This window comes from Somniosus microcephalus, chromosome 9, assembly GCF_052327205.1.
Source record: "Somniosus microcephalus isolate GS21.2 chromosome 9, FLI_Smic_1.0, whole genome shotgun sequence".
Taxonomy (NCBI): Eukaryota; Metazoa; Chordata; class Chondrichthyes; order Squaliformes; family Somniosidae; genus Somniosus; species Somniosus microcephalus.
In genome coordinates, this window is record NC_140995.1 from 43066736 (window position 1) to 43084830 (window position 18095).

Consider the following 18095-nt stretch of genomic DNA (forward strand, 5'->3'; position numbering starts at 1 on the left):
TTGAAGCAGAGGACGGTACAGGGCTAGAGAGAGAGAGCAGGGCATTAGATTTAAGTTGCTCTAGTAAAGAGCGAGCACAAATGTGATGGGCTGAATGGCCTTGTATGCTGTAAACCCATATGATAAACCTTTATACTTGTTCATATGCAGAAAACAACTTTTTTTACTTTTTAGTTTCTGCTTGCTGGGGTGCCCAGTCTCAGTTCCTGTGGCTTTGTGACACGTGGATTTCAGGCACATCGTATCATATCGTGGTTGCCTTTCATGTATAACAATTTTTAAGATTGCAAATGTAACCAAAGTTTAAAAAAAATCACAACAGATGGGGATTTAAACCTATTGAACCAGAGGTGCATCAGAGGGAATCCCCAGTTGTGCTGATGAATGTGATGAGGAAATACTTGACACCCTACTCCTGGGGTACTTAGAATTATAGAATGGTTACAGCACGGAAGAAGGCCATTCGGTCTGTCAAACCCATGCCGGCTCCTTGCAAGAGCACCTCAACAAGTTCCACTCCCCCGCCCTTTCCCCGTAGCCCTGCAAAAAATTCTCTTTCGGGTACTTATCCAACTCCCTTTTGAAAGCCGCGATTGAGTCTGCCTCCACCACCCTTTCTGGCACTGCATTCCAGATCCTAACCATTTGCTGTGTAAAAATGTTTTTTCTTAAGTCGCCTTTGGTTCTTTTGTCAATCACCTTAAATCTGTGTCCTCTGGTTCTCGACCCTTCTGCCAATGGGAACAGTTTCTTTATCTCCTCTGTCCAGACTCCATGGTTTTGAACACCTCTATCAAATCTCCTCTCAATCTTCTCTGCTCTAAGGAGAACAGCCCCATCTTCTCCAGTCTATCCACATAACTGAAGTCCCTCATCCCTGGAATCATTCTCGTAAATCTTTTCTGCACCCTCTCGAAGATCCACATCCTTCCTGAAGTGTGGTGCCCAGAATTGGGCACAATACTCCAGTTGAGGCTGAACCAGTGTTTTATACAGGTTCATCATCATTTCCATGCTTTTGTACTCCGTATATCTCTTATTAATTAATGAAGCCCAGGATCCCAGAAACTTTTTTAACTGCTTTCTCAACCTGCCCTGCCACCTTCAACGATCTGTGCACATATACCCCCAGGTCTCTCTGTTCATGCACCCCCTTTAGGATTATACCCATTAGTTTATATTTCTTCTCTATTCTTTCTACCAAAATGTATCGCTTCGCAATTTTCTGCATTAAATTTCATCTGCCACGTGTCCGCCCATTCCAACAGCCTGACTATGTCCTCTTGAAATCTATCACTATCCTCCTCACTGTTCACTATACTTCCAAATTTTGTGTCACCTGCAAATTTTGAAATTGTGCCCTTATCCACCTTCCCTACAAAATCCAGCCCCCTGCTTTGATACAAGAAATGCTGGGGGTGGAAAGGCACAGCTACTAATGCAGATAGAGTAAAGCTGTATGTTGGAAACAAACAGGCTTGTTTTGGGAAGTCTGAGTGAAGCACACTTTAAAAGGAAATTGGGCAAAGGAAGTAACATAAATTCATAGTTATTCTGCTTTTTGGTTGTCATGGAGGGTAAATTTGGGATATTTGCACAAAATTTATTTACAATGAAAAAAGTTTAGCTTGGTAGGTTATTTGCGTTTGTTATTTTAAGAATCTGATTCAGATTTTAAGGCTCTTGTGTCTCATAGCTTTTAATGTATTTCAGTTCTTATCTCCTCTTTGGCAACCCTTGATATGAGCAGCAAGGCACAGAGGTCAGTGAGTGTACAAACTACATGTCCCTGAAATTGACCTCTGCATATAAACATAGTCAGAAGAAAATTGACAACTGTGGAGCACTACAGCTTTGAATTACTCTGTCGCTTTTAACATTCAGTACCTAGTTGTTGGCCCTTTTAGGAAAAAAAAGTTTTTTTTGGTGCAGTACTTCCTGTCATGGATTCCAGATATAATTTACCTTTTAGAATGTTACTGTCATGGTTTAAATCTCCATTTGGCAATATTTGTAGTAATACATTGGTGGATGCTGAATTAAGTCTTTTTAATGGTGAAAGAAACAATTCATGAAAATGCATCCTGTTTTCTTTTATCCCAGTGTCAAAAGATCAGCTGTACTCGATCAAATATTTCTACCTTGTCATGACTATTAAGAGTCTGGTTTGATGGATTTCACTTTCTTATCATTAACTACATCATGACCAGGACCACTGATCTATAGTAACTGAATAAATAAAAATCCATCTTTATTCCTTGGAATTCTGGGATTTTTACTAATAGGAACAGGTACAAAAAATAAATTTCAAGGCTAATGGAATGTTGGCCTTTCTCTCAAGGTGGCTGGAATACAAAGAAGTTGTATTTAGTTATATAAAGCTCTACTTAGACCACATTTAGAGAACTGCGCTCAGTCTGAGCACCGCACCTCAGGAAGGATTATTTTAAATATTCGTTCCTGGGATGTGGGCACCGCTGGCAGGGCCAGCATTTATTGCCCATCCCTAATTGCCCTCGAGAAGATGGTGGTGAGCTGCCTTCTGAACCGCTGCAGTCCGTGTGGTAAAAGTACTCCTACTCCTGTTAGGGACCCAGCGGTGATGAAGGATCGGCGATATACTTCTAAATCAGGATGGTGTGTGACTTGGAGGGGAACCTGGAGTAGTTGTTGGTCCCATGCGCCTGCTGCCCTTCTAGGTGGTAGAGGTCGCGGGTTTGGGAGGTGCTGCCGAAGAAGCCTTGGTGAGTTGCTGCAGTGCATCTTGTAGATGGTACACACTGCAGCCACGGTACGCCGGTGGTGGAAGGAGTGAATGTTTAAGGTGGTGGATGGGGTGCCAATCAAGTGGGCTGCTTTGTCCTGGATAGTGTCAAGCTTCCTGAGTGTTGTTGGAGCTGCACTCACCCAGGCAAGTGGAGAGTATTCCATCACACTCCTTCCTTGTGCCTTGTAGATGTTGAAAAGGCTTTAGGGAGTTAGGAGGTGAGACACTCGCTGCAGAATGACCAGCCTCTGACCTGCTCTTGTAGCCACAGTATTTATGTGGCTGGTCCAGTTAAGTTTCTGGTTAATGATGACCCCTAGGATGTGGATGTTGTTGGATTCGGCGATGCTAATGCTGTTAACTGTCAAGAGGAGGTGGTTAGACTCTCCCTTGTTGGAGATGGTCATTACCTGGCACTTGTGTGGCACGAATGTTACTTACCACTTGTCAGTCCAAGCCTGAATGTTGTCCAGGTCTTGCTGCATGCGGGCATGGACTGCTTCATTATCTGAGGAGTTGTGAATGGAACTAAACTGCAGTCATCAGCAAACATCCCCATTTCTGACCTTATGATGGAGGGAAGGTCATTGATGAGCAGCTGAAGATGGTTGGGCCTAGGACACTACCCGAGTAACCCCTGCAGCGATGTCCTGGGCTGAGATGATTGGCCTCCAACAATCACAATCATCTTCCTTAGTGCTAGGTATGACTCCAGCCAGTGCAGAGTTTGTTCCCTGATTCAGTACATTACCATAATTGTTATGTTACTGGACTAGTAATCCAGAAGCCTGGACTAATGATCCAGATACATATTTTCACATCCCACCCCGGCAGCTGTGGAATTTAAACTCAGTTAATTCTGCAATAAGAAGCTAGTATCCGTAATGGTGACCATGAAACTAGTGGCTTGTCGTAAAAAAAACATCTGGTTCACTTCGGGAAGGAAATCTGCCGTCCTTACCCGGTCTGGCCCACTTCTGACATTACCTTTTTGGATGTTGGCTATGTGGATTTTCGGAAGGCGTTTGACAAAGTACCACATACAGGAAACTTTCTTTTATCCGGCCCCTAAATAACCGGAAATCTCGGTTAACCGGCAAAATTCAGGAGTAGGTTCAGGTAACTTTTATTACTTGCCTTCCTCCATTTGTTGCTGTGCAAGGGTGTAGCTGCAGCTGTTGCTAAGCTACAGAGACGCTTGCAACTTGTGCCGATTGTTCTGAAGCTGCAACAGGGTTTGTTGCTTTATACGGAGCTCTGAGCTCCGTATCTTTTACTATAGCGTTCAGTTATCCGGAATTGTTGATGAACCGGCACCACGCCAGTCCCGTCTGTGCCGGATAACAAAGTTTCCTGTAGAAGGTGCTAAACAAAATTGAGGCTCATGGAATAGGTGGGTCAGTGGCAGCTTGGATAAGGAATTGGCTTAAGGACAGAAAGCAGCGAGTTGTGGTAAATGGCTGTTTTTCAGACTGGAGGATGGTAGACAGTGGTGTTCCCCAGGGGTCAGTGCTGGGGCCACTGCTTTTTTTTGATATATATAAATGACCTGGATATTGAAATAGAGAGTAGAATTTTCTAAATTAGCCGATGACACCAAACTTGGGGGTGTGGCAAACAGTGAGGATGATACCAATCGACTGCAATAGGACATAGAAAGGCTAGCAGAATGGGCAGACAAGTGGCAGATGGAATTTAATAGAGAAGTGTGAGGTGATGCATTTTGGCAGAAGGAACAGGGAGAGGCAATATACACTTAATGGCACAGTTTTAAAGAGTGTGTAGGAACAGGGGGACCTGGGAGTTCATGTGCATAGGTCCGTGAAGGTGGCAGGACATATTGAGAGAGTGGTTAGCAAAGCATATGGGGCTTCATAAATAGAGGTATCGAGTACAAAAGTAGAGATGTTATGCTGAACCTTTATAAAGCGGTTAGGTCACAACTGGAGTATTACGTCCAGTTCTGGTCACCACACTTTAGGAAGGATGTGAAGGTATACTTGAGAGGGTGCAGAGGAGATTTACCAGAATGGTTCCAGGGATGGGGGATCTTCGCTACAAGGACAGGTTGGAGAAGCTGGATTTGTTTTCATTAGAGCAAAGGAGGTTGAGGGGTGATTTGATCGAAATGTACAAGATTATGACGGGTTTGGATAGGCTAGATGGGGAAAGGCTGTTCCCACTAAATCAAATCAACTTTTATTGTCATTGTTAGTGCACAAGTGCAGTACAACGAAATGTAGGCTTGCGGCTCCCGAGAGTGTACATTTAGATTAAGACATTTAAACATTCAACATACATTTGGCTTGTAATACATTAACATAACCATAATAAAGTGCATTGGCAGATGTGCAGGCTTTAGAGTTTATTTGTGGAGTTCAGTAGGATGACAGCCCTGGGAAAGAAGCTGTTCCTAAATCTGGTCGTACAGGTGCGAATGCATCTGTAGCGTCTCCCAGATGGCAGGAGGGCGAACAGACTGTGGCTGGGGTGGGTAGGGTCTTTGATGATGGACCGTGACCTCTGTAAACAGTGTTTCTGGTATATGTGCTCTATGGTCGGTAGCCGGTAATGCGTTGGGCAGTTTTGACTACCCGCTGCAGGACAAGGGGACACAAATTTAAGGTTTTGGGCAAGAGATACAGGGTGGACGTGAGAAACTTTTTTATGCAGCGAGTGGTGAGGACCTGGAACTCGCTGCCGACAGAAGTGGTGGAAGCAGAGACACTCAATGTTTTCAAGGGGAGACTGGATAGGCACTTGAGGGAAATAAACTTGCAGGGCTACGAGGCTAGAGCGCGGGATTGGGAATGACAGGATTTCTCTACAGAGAACCGGCACGGACTCAATGGGCCAAATGGCCGCCTTCTGTGCCTCTATGACTCTGGTTTATATGTGACTCCAGACCCACAGCAGTGTGGTTGACTCTTAACTGCCCTCTGAAATGGTCTAGCAAGCCACTCGGTTGTACCAAGCCGCTACGATATATTGGCCATGGAGCGGGTGTAGGGCAGATTCACAATGTTACCTGGGCTAAAATGGTTCAATTATGAGGACAGTGTGTATAGACTGAGCTTGTATTCCCTTGAGTATAGAAGATTATGGGTGTGATCTAATTGAGGTGATTAAGAAGATTGAAGTATAGGATAGAGAGAAACGATTTCCTCTGGTGGGAGTGTCCAGAACAAGGCGGCTTAACCTTAAAGTTTGAGCTAGGCCATTGAGGGGTGATGTCAGGGAGCATGCCTTCACGCAAAGGGTAGTGGAAATCTGGAACTTTTTTTTGTGCTGTAACTTGCTGGAAGTGTGAGCTGGTAAAGGCGTGATGAGGGCAACGGCATCTGTGACCTTGGTGAATGACAGGACCAACAGTCTATCTCCTCAACCAATCAGATTTAACGATTCAGAAGGAAACAGATGAACGACAGAGAAGGAAATAGTGAATTAAAGTCAAATCGGGGCTGGAGAGTTTGAGTTGCATTGCAGGAACATAAATCGAGTCATTAAAAAGGTACTTGCATTGTTAAGTACCAGCCCTAACTTTCTGCGGTGATTTTATTGCCAATTTGTGCAAATGTACCAAATTTCTTGATACCCACGAGCTGCTGTTTTCGCAATGCTAATAGTGGCGAGGCGCAAATGGTCCAGCAGCTTGAGATGATTTGTAATTCATGGTATATCTTGCTCGCCACAAGTTGCTGGACAATTGGCACAATAATGGCATGTTTTTGGCAGCAAATTCTGGCCCATAATAATTCTAATTGAAGATGTGAATTTGCTATTTGCTGGTGCTCTGCAATGCTCAGTAAGAAAGTAAAACCAGTCTGGTACAATTTTGTAATGAATTTTTACTGCTCAGTACAGTATAAAACATTTTAAATACTACATTGTACCTTGTGTTCCCTTTTTTTGAAAAGAAATCTTGACCTTTGAAAGAAACCAGCTTTATACCTGACCAGTAACACATTGCTCCATTGTTGCTGCTGATAACTTCAAGTGGCTGGTTGGTTATAACATTGTTGTGTGATGGAGTATCGCAATATGTTTGAAAATGTGAATTTGGTTAATGTGAACACTAGAAGTTTTCCCTGTTTGTTGAACATATGTTTCAGGAGATGTTAAGCTTCTTTCATGGTTTATAATTTTACTTGAACCCCTGCACTATAGTACCTTGTAAGATACTCTAGCTTATATATTATCCTCTTTAGTGGAATCTCTATTGTTATACACGAGTTTTTTTTTAAAGGTACAAATGCTTGCAGTTATACCATGTTTGGACTCCTGTATCTGAAAAAACTGGCATGTTATCTTAGTAATTTATAACTTTTTGGGATGTTCACATTTTGATCATTTCACATCAGCCTCTGTTCCTTACTACACACTATAGAACATTGGTGAGTTGGAACATAGATCTATAAACCAAATGTGAATAAGCTACTAATTAAACTTAATAAAATGCCTTTTAAAAACTTTTGTTAACTTCTGTTTGTTGTAGCCAAGGCTAAAAATGTGGAATTGGCCTAGCTGCTTAGAAACATAGGAGTAGGCTATTCGGCCCCTTGAGCCCGCTCTGCCATTTAATGAGATCATGGCTGATCATCCAAATTCAGTACCCTGTCCCTGCTTTCTCCCCATATCCCTTTAGCCTCAAGAAATATATCCAATTCCTTCTTGAATATATTTAATAAGTTGGCCTCCACTGCCTTCTGTGGTAGAGAATACCACAGGTTCACCACTCTCTTGGTGAAGAAATTCCTCCTCATCAGTCCTAAATGGCTTACCCCTTATCATTAGACTGTGACCCCTGGTTCTGGACTCCCTCACCATCAGGAACATCCTTCCTGCATCTAGTCTGTCTAGTCCTGTTAGAATTTTATACGTTTCAATGAGATCCCCTCTCATTCTTCTAAACTTTAGCAAATATAAGCATAATCGTCCCAATCATAGATACATAGAAGATAGGAGCAGGAGTAGGCCATTCGAGCCTGCTCCGCCATTCAATGAGATCATGGCTGATCATCTAAATTCAGTACCTGGTCCCTGCCTTCTCCCCATATCCCTTGATCCCTTTAGCCGTAAGAAATATATCCAACTCTTTCTGGAATATACTTAATGAACTGGCCTCCACCGCCCTCTGTGGCAGAGAATTCCACAGGTTCACCACTCTCTGGATGAAGAAATTCCTCCTCATTTCAGTCCTAAATGGCTTACCCCTTATCCTTAGACTATGACCCCTGGTTCTGGACTCCCCGGCCATCAGAAACATCCTTCCTGCATCTAGTCTGTCCAGGCCTGACAATTTTATAGGTTTCGATGAGATCCCCTCTCAATCTTCTAAACTCCAGTGAGTATAAGCCCAATCGACACAATCTCTCCTCATAAGTCATTCCTGCCATCCCAGGTATCAGCCTGGTGAATCTTCACTGCACTCCTTCCATGGCAAGAACGTCCTTCCTCAGGTAAGGCGACCAAAACTGCACACAATACTCAAGGTGTGGTCTCACCAAGGCCCTGTACAACTGCAGCAAGACATCCTTGTTCTTGTACTCGAACCCTCTTGCTACGAAGGCCAACATACCATTTGCCGCCTTAACCGCCTGCTGCACCTGCATGCTTACCTTCAGCGACTGGTGTACAAGAACACCCAGGTCTCTCTGCACTTCCCCTTCTCCCAATCTATTACCATTCAAATAATAATCTGCCTTCCTGTGGGATAACCTCACATTTATCCACATTATAGTGCATTTGCCATGTTTCTGCCCAATCACCCAACTTGTCCAAATCGTGCTGGAGTTTCACAACATCCTCCTCACAGCACATCCTCCCCCCCAGCTTTGTCTCGTCTGCAAATTTGGAGATATTACATCCAATTCCCTCGTCCAGATCATTAATATATATTGTGAACAGCTGGGGTCCTAGGACCGATCATTGCAGTACCCCACTAGTCACTGCCTGCCACTCAGAAAGTGACCCGTTTATTCCAACTCTTCGCTTTCTGTCCGCCAACCAGTTCTCTATCCAAGTCAATACCTTGCCCCCAATCCCATGTGCCTTAATTTTGCACGCTAATCTCTTATGCGGGAACTTATCGAAAGCCTTCTGAAAGTCCAAATACACCACATCCACTGGTTCTCCCTTATCCATTTTACCAGTTACATCCTCAAAAAATTCCAGTAGATTAGTCAAGCATGATTTACCTTTTGTAAATCCATGTTGACTTTGTCCGATCCAGTCACTGCTTTCCAAGTGCTCTGCTATTACATCTTTTATCATGAACTCTAGCATTTTCCCCACTACCGATGTCAGGCTTACCGGTCTATAATTCCCCGCCTTTTCTCTACCACCTTTTTTGAATAGTGGGGTAACATTAGCTACCCGCCAATCCATGGGTACCGTTCCAGAGTCTATCGAGTTCTGGAAGATGACCAGCAATGCATCTACTATTTCTAGGGCCACTTCCTTAAGTACCCTGGGATGTAGATTATCAGGCCCTGGGGATTTATCGGCCTTCAGTCCCATCAATTTTCCTAACACCATTTCCCTACAAATACTGATTTCTTTCAGTTCCACCCTTTCATCAGACCCTATGTTCCCTGGCATCTCTGGGAGGTTATTTGTGTCCTCCTTTGTGAAGACAGAACCAAAATATGTATTTAGTTGGTCTGCCATTTCTTTGTTCCCCATTATAAATTCCCCCGATTCTGACTGCAAGTGACCTACGCTTGACTTCACCAATCTTTTTCTCTTCACATATCTATAAAAGCTTTTACAGTCAGTTTTTATGTTCTCTGCAAGCTTACTCTCATTCTATTTTCCCTTTCTTAATTAATCCCTTTGTCCTCCTTTGTTGAATCCTAAACTGCTCCCAATCCTCAGGATTATTGCTTTTTCTGGAAAATTTATATGTCCTCTCCTTGGACCTTATGCTATCCCTAATTTCCCTTGTTAGCCACGGTTGGGTCACCTTTTTTGTTTTATTTTTATGCCAAACTGGGATGAACAAATTCTGTAGTTCATCCATTCGGTCTTTGAATGTTTGCCATTGCCTATCCACCGTCAACCCTTTGAGTGCCATTCCCCAATCAATCCTACCCAACTCGCTCCTCAGACCATCATAGTTTCCTTTATTTAAATTGAGGACCCTAGTCTCCGAGTCAACTACTTCATTCTCCATCTTAATGAAGGAATCTCTCCTCATACGACAGTCCTACCATCCCAGGTATCAGTCTGGTGAATCTTCGCTGCACTCCCTCCATGGCAAGAACACCCTTCTTCCGATAAGGTGACCAAAACTGCACACAATACTCAAGGTGTGGTCTCACCAAGGCCCTGTAGAACTGCAGCAAGACATCCTTGCTCCTGTACTCGAATCCTCTCGCTATGAAGGCCAAATAACCATTTGCCTTCTGAAATAAAGAATAGATTTGCCTTTCTAATCTAGGCTTTATTAACTTAAAAATCCAGTAGCACATCTTCAACACCCAGTCCCAACTGAAGGCTGGAAAGAACTGAATTTAAGATGGCCACCACAAATCACATGACATCAACTACCAATGAGATTTCAGCATATAGCCCAAGGCAGGAAACAAACAACCAATCACAATACTTCTTACTAAACAAAGAATCAGCACCACATTCACCCCTCCTTTTAAAATATAGTCCAACCTAAATAACCTTTTACAATTTATAATTAATTTACAACTAAAACTATGCACAGACAAAATAAAACTTCAACATGACACAATACTAAGTGAGCAACAACAAATAGTAACATTGCACATAAGTATTAAGTATCTCACTAAAACAATATAATATTTCAACAATTTTAAAACATTACTATCAATTTAAAAGTCCATTTTCAATCGGTCGACCGGATATCTTGTTCGTGTCAACCTTCTTAACCTTGGTGAAATTCCTTGCCCTCCCACACCAGGAGACACAGAAGTATCTTCTGCCGGAAGGCTATCCATATCCCGATTTTCAACGGTTTCCGGATTAGAAATCCCATCAGGAGGTAAACTGGGACGGTCATGAACATCCATCGAGGGTTGACTAATAGAAGTATAATTATCTGCAGTCGGATTGGAAATATTCGTCGTATCTGTAACAGCATCCACATTATCTGAATCATGACTATTGTTAATATCCTCAGAAGAGGGCTGGCCACCACAAGGAGCCAAGTCTTTAATTGAAACGGTACTTTCTTTCCCATCTTGGAATCGAATATGAGCATATTGGGAATTTGCCTCCAACAGCTCCACCTCCTCCACTAAAGGATCATATTTTGACAATCTAACATGGCGTCGAAGCAGCACAGGTCCCTGCATAGTAAGCCATGAAGGTACCGAATATCCCATAGTAGATCTCTGCGGATAGTTAAAGAGCCTTTCATGGGGGGTCACATTAGTAGCCGTTGAAAGCAATGATCTAATGGAATGCAGGGCATCAGGCAGTACCATTTCCCACTGTGTATTCTTAAGGTTCCGGGATGTCAAAGCCAACATAACTGCCTTCCAGATCACCCCATTGTATCGTTCGCACTGTCCATTACCCTGGGGATTATACGGGGTAGTTCTGCTAGTAGAAATTCCCCGACTCTGAAGGTATTCCTTCAACTGGGAAGACATAAAAGAACTTCCCTGATCCGAATGGATATACGCAGGCATCCCAATGATGACAAAAAGTTGAGTCAGACATTTGATAACTGTAGCAGCTGATACATCTGCGCAAGGAAAAGCAAAAGGGAACCTTGAAAACTCATCCACAACAGTAAATATATATCGGCTTTGATTAGTTGAAGGAAGAGGCCCCTTGAAATCGACGTTCAAAAGGAGAAGTAGCCTTTATAAGATGAGCTCGTTGAGGCTTAAAGAAATTCGGTTTACACCGAGCACAGATAGAACATGATGAAGTCATCCGCTTGACGTTTTCAACTGAATAGGGCAAATTCTTACTGCGTACGAAGTGTATCATCCTCGTAACCCCAGGATGGCATAAGGCATTGTGAAGATTAATAAGCGTATCTCCGTGAATCACAGAACAATAAGCCCTCGACAGCGCATCAGCAGCAACATTATCCTTCCCCGGACGATAAACTATATCAAAATGGTAACATGCCAACTCAATCCTCCACCTCATTATTTTATCATTCTTAATCTTTCCAAAATGTTTGACATCAAACATAAAGGACACAGACTTCTGATCAGTTACCAACGTAAAATGTCGCCCCGATAAATAACGTCTCCATTTACGCAGTGCTTCTACTATTGCATACGCTTCTTTCTCTATTGAAGAATGCCTTTTTTCACTATTGTTCAAGGTACGTGAGAAAAAGGCCACAGGTCTTCCATTTTGGTTCAGAGTAGCCCCAATTGCAAAATCAGAAGCGTCCGTCTCGATCACAAAAGGAACCTGCTCATCAATAGAATGCACAACTGCTCCAAGGATATCCTTTTTAAAATTATCAAAACACATCCTGGCCTCCCATGATAGAGGATATGTCGTAACCCGAATAAGAGGCCGGATCTTCTGTGAAAAATTTGCAATCCAATTAGAATAGTAAGAAAACAGTCCAACAACTCGTTGCAAAGCCTTAGAATTAGTAGGACAAGGTAAATCAATCAATGGTCGCAGACGTTCTGGGTCTGGTTTAATCTTGTTTCCCGAGATAACGTACCCCAGTAGATTTACCTCAGTGGTCGAAAAGGTACACTTCTCTTTATTGAAAGTTAAACCAACTTTTTCCGCAGCTTGAAGGAATCTTTCTAAATTAGAATCATGCTCCACCCTTGATTTGCCACACACTGTGATGTCATCTAAATATGAAAAGGTGTCAGAGAGAGTTATCACTGATAAAAGCATCCATTGCCCGTTGAAAACAAGCAACACCATTAGTAACACCAAATGGTATTCGGCAAAACTGATACAGCTTTCCACCAGCCTCAAAGGCCGTATATGGTTGATCCTTCTTAACAATAGGAATCTGATAAGCACTCTTTTGGTCAATAGTGCTAAAAACCTTATACTGAGATACTTTATTGATAAGCTCATCAATCTTAGGCAAAGGGTACGCACCTAATTGATTATACCTATTAATAGTTTGGGAATAGTCTATCACCATTCGTTTCTTATGTCTCTCGTTAGTCGTGACAACTACCTGTGCCCGCCAAGACAAACAACTAGGTTCAATGATTCCTTCCAATAAGAGACGTTGAACTTCAGAATTAATAAATTCTCTATCCTGACTGCTATACCACCTTGACTTGGTAGCAATTGGCTTACAATCCAGCATCAAATTGGAAAAAAAAGTGATAATGGAGAAATGGATAAAGAGGTTAATCCACAAATAGATAAAAGGTGGCTTAGTCCCTCCAAATGAAAGACTGAGACTCTCCTGTAACTGAAGCACATGACCAATCAGAATATCCGCACAGAGATTAGGCAAAACAGATAGGCGTATATCAGTATACGTATTACCTAGAAGAATCAATTTCACAAGGCAACAACCAGCTACTTGTGAAGTGAGAGTCGTCTGAGCCATACACACCTGATAGGAAACAGGCGAAATTTTCAAATGCTTCTCCTTTGCAAACTGAAGACTTATAAAACTCTCGGTACTGCCCATATCTATAAGGGCCTTCACTTCCAACCCATTAACTTGGGCCGTAACTATAGCTTTGTTTAGGCCATGAGCAAATGCAGCAGAAATTGATGCAATAAACGCCCTATCTAAAGGCTGAATAGTCACAGAGGAGGTAATTGAACCTGATGATTTACACACACGTGCGTAATGACCTCTTGCCGCATTTACTACACACAGCCTCCCGAGCAGGACACTTCAGACGAGGGTGCCGGACGTTCCCACAAAAATAGCACTTCTGAATCCTAGAGGCAACAGCCGCTGAAGTAGAAACTGTTTCAGAATCTAGTAAACCACTCCTATTAAGTCCACATAATTCCTTTTCATCCAGAACTGCCAAAACCACAGTCACAGGCCGATTAAAAAGAGCAGAAGAATCCGAACTTCTCTGAGCCACATCCAATGTAGAAGCTTGCTCAAAAGCACTCTTAAGATCCAAAGTCTTATTTTCTAACAACTGCTGACGAATTGATCTAGACAGTAATCCATTAATAAAAGCATCCCGTACCGATTCTTCCTTATATTCTTCAGCCATCACAGCCTTATAATTACAGTTAACACTAAGGCACCAAAGTGCTTGTAAATAAGTATCCAAAGATTCTCCCACCTGCTGCCTACGGGCAGATAGAAGGTGACGTGCAAATACCTCATTCTTTGGTTTAACAAAAATCTTTTCCAATGTAGAAATAGCCACTTTGTAAGTTTTACAGTCCAAAATATACTTATACACATCCGGAGCAATGTAGTTGATCAGCATATTCAGCTTATTTAGAGACTCTTGATCCAACACGCCCAAAAAGTTTTAAAATGTACAATACCAATGTTTCCATTTATCATCCACTCCTGCAGAATTAGGGTCAGCATTGAATCGTTCTGGTTGAAGATATCGCTCCATTCTGACAAAGTTAATAAATTGAAATAAAGAATAGATTTGCCTTTCTAATCTAGGCTTTATTAACTTAAAAATCCAGTAGCACATCTTCAACACCCAGTCCCAACTGAAGGCTGGAAAGAACTGAATTTAAGATGGCCACCACAAATCACATGACATCAACTACCAATGAGATTACAGCATATAGCCCAAGGCAGGAAACAAACAACCAATCACAATACTTCTTACTAAACATAAAGAATAATCACCACACCTTCTTAACCGCCTGCTTAGAGTTCTGTTGCTTCATGTATTTGCGTAGCACTGTAGTTACGCACATTTTCAATAAGTTTTATTGTAGTTAGCAAGATGGGGGGACTAAATGTTAGTGCTGCAGAATGAATTAAATGAACTATTTTTGACACTCTGCAAGTATCATTCTTGGGTGAGAATTAGAATGTCCAGCTGTGGAGTAAAACTTCTCACCTTTGCCCTTCTTCTGGCCTGTTTGAGTCAGGCCTCCGAATTGTTGATTGGATTGTACTGAATTGTGGGCTTATGTTCAGTAGAAATCACATTTGGGATCCTTGAGAACTGAAATGAGAGATGCATCCATTTTGTTAATCTGGGCTAGGAGCAGGTTAATCAATTACATTGCTCAATTCCATAAAACTTCTGATTTCTAAAATTGTTGGAAAATGCTGCAGGTAATTATGCTAGAGAAATTGTTTTACGTGCCAAATGTCATCCCTAAAAGCTCCTTAGTTGAGATCAGCTGACTCAGTGTCAGCGCAGATATGGATTGAATGATAGACCTCTGGATAGCTCATCTCACTGGATAAACTTGCTCAATTTTGGGGGAGCCAATCCCTTCAATTTAAAATGCCGCGGGGAACATTAATTAATAGCATATGGTTAAGTAAAGCTTCAAGCCCATTTAATTTAGTTTGCTATGATGTTTTATTTTCTGTTCTCACATTTCCAATTCCTTTTTCTGATTTTTCTGAAACCTCTCCACAGTACTGCTGCTCTCTTGGGTGCATGTAAGGGGAGGGGTTTGATTTATTCTTTCTAGAGATCAAAGTGGGATTAAAAACAGTGTCTGTGTCTGAGTTATAAGAGGTCTACATTAAACCTTTTGAGTAATGTGGAACAAATGCTTGGCTAAAGGCTCACATGAGGATAGCTAGAGTGGGAAATCAAAAAACCATACTGGAGCAGTAAGAGCACGTTTCAGAGATTAAAGTTAAGGCTTGTTTCAGGGTAAAATAAAAGCAAGTTTATTTTGTGAGTGATTATTTATATTTTTGGTAATTTATGTATATTATTGATAAACTAAAATATGCCCCTCCATTACAGAACAAGATACTTACCTGAACTTTTTTAAAATTTCAATTTTGTGCCACCATTTGGACAGACTCTAGTACATCCTTCCTGCTAGGCCACTCCAGTGACCTCAATTATAGTGAGTGTCTGGAGCTGTCGGAGAAACAGCAAGGAGGCATGACTTCAAACCTGCCTGCCAGCTGTTCTGGAGTGAGTTGACCTCTGAAAGTGCACTAAAGCTTGTTTTGCCAGATACATAGGGTAGAATTTACAGAAAGTAATTCAAGTAGGGTTGAGATTTGTGGCATTTTTGTTTGATTTGTGATGGGAGAAATTCTCTCACTGACTCAACTAGGAATTCGAATGAGAGCTCACTGGTTGGTGGCTTGCGAGAAGGAACCTTCGAAAGTAGTGCTGATTCAGAAATAATCCTCTGCAAATGAACCGGTATTGCATGCACGTACGTGGTACTAGGTTGGCACCACATTGTATAAATATTAAGCGTCTACTGTTAAGCTTGGTTGATAATTCTCCATTTCCATTGAGAATTGTGCTCTATCTGTCTATACTGAAAAACTTTTTTGATACCTGCCGTGTAACCTTTTTTCAGTTTTTCTTAAAAATATAAAATAACATGCTATTTTGTTAGCTTATTTTGGAATTTTCCCTAACCCCCCCCCTTGAAGATTCACTATCCTTCTGAAAAAAATTGTAGTTATGTTTGTTCTGTTCCTCTTGTTTCAGAAAAATAACTGAATTCAACCAGTGTTGAACCTACAAGGCAAAGCTGAATTCAACCAATGTTGAACCTACAAGAGAAAGCAGTTGAGGTCAGATAACTCAATTCAACCAGTGTTGAACCTACAAGGCAAAGCTGTTGAGGTCAGGACAACCGAGATCAATCGGTGTTAATCCTACATGCAAAACTGTTGCGGTCAAATGGTCAAGATGCCTACATTTATGTCTGTTCCTGGGGGTAGCATTCCTCTACAGTGCTCTTTGATTTAGGCATCCAGGCAGTGTGGACAGCATTGTATAGAAGCGTCTCCTGTGATGTTGGGTACTGCAGCCTCATCTTCCATTTTATTGCCATCTTGAAAAATTCCATTACTGTTATTGGCTTCTTGCACCAGGGTTTCTCCCTTGGCTCTTAAGAATAGGTCTTTACATTTGGAGGTGCCAAGGATTTTTGGTAGAACAGAAAGCATTTGTCATTGAGGTTGAACATGCCCGTCCCCGTCTGGTACCGATGAGCATTGTCTGTTCTATAGACAAATCATCGGACATATTCCAGAGTATTGGCTGTGGCAAGCAGACTTTCTTATTCTTTGATCTTTCTGGAACAGTTTGGAGTCATTACCTCCGAAGTTACCTACATTCCTTCCCTACTGTGGAACTAAACCTCCTATGGATCTATATCTAATGGGTGGAGATGATCAACAGTCTATCTCTTTCCCATAGAGGAAACATTGCTTACAACTTGTCATTGATCTAACTTTGTGTTCTTGACTTCTTCCACCAAATACAGCAGTTAATGCAAATCAAAGCATTCACTAGTTTTGGCCATCTGACGTATCCTGGTGGTGATGATGCTGCTGGCACTGGGGCATACAGTGATAGAGCTTGGATATCTAGCCTCAGGATCAGAGTCTCCATTGTTGGATTTGCTGTATTGCCACCACCACTATTGGCTTGAACAAGCTTCATTTTCAGTGTCCATAGGTATGGGTACATTTTGTTGAACAGAATGCCTCTGGCAGTGTTTCTTGTTATTGCTACTTTGACCTGGACTTTAATAGTTACTGGTTCTGCCAATATTGGAGGCTCTTGCATTCCATGAGCCTTAGTGCATCACCAGTGCCTCCTCGCAAAAAAGCATCCTGAGCTGATTTAGACTTCGATGCAGTCGACCGTACTTAGTCCTTTTTCTTTTACCTTTCAGCTGGTGAGCAGCAATAGCAACCAAAGGGAATATTTGGTTAACGTTCTACTGCCTGTTTTAACTGGCAAGGGTCTCTTCAATAAGTGTTAATGGTCCATAAAGATAGAAAATATAGCATTCAATAATTTTTTTTCTCTTTATTTGGCAAGCTATTTTTATTTTTCTGCCTGTCGATGGTGCTGGATGACTTTTGCCATTCTTCAGTGTAGTTTTGCTTTCTGAGTGAACACAAATTAAGAGGAACAGTGAATCTTTGGGGAGGTATATCTGTTTCGATTTCAGAACGATGCATACAAGTTGGTGTAGTTTTGTTCAAGCATCCTTCAGTCTCATTCTGCACTCTTGCTCAGCCTCTGCTGCCCTGTAAAGCATTGTAGGATACTTCAAATTGCTTTCAGCTGTGGACAAGTCAGCAAACCTTCATGGGAGAAATCACTTCAAGGTTCTTGATGCTTGGTTTTGGAGGGGACATATGACCGCATTGGTACTGCCTTGGTTAAGCTTGTGTCTGAAGGCCAAATGTAGCTGGATAGTTAATGAATGAATGAAA

At 41.9% G+C, this 18095-nt stretch overlaps 1 protein-coding gene across 6 annotated transcripts in view; it reads left to right on the forward strand.

The window, feature by feature from the left end:
• The window catches only part of LOC147112358 (PHD finger protein 3-like), a 149624-nt gene that overhangs the window by 8877 nt on the left and 122652 nt on the right, over positions 1-18095 (forward strand). For 2 of the 6 annotated variants that reach the window (XM_085996538.1, XM_085996541.1), the window contains exon 2: positions 16348-16485. The exons of 2 other annotated variants lie outside the window; for them this stretch is intronic. The gene's annotated coding sequence lies outside the window, so the exon portion shown is untranslated. The remainder of the gene's footprint in view (positions 1-16347; positions 16486-18095) is intronic. 2 more of the 6 variants (XM_085996539.1, XM_085996542.1) reach the window with 1 other exon arrangement.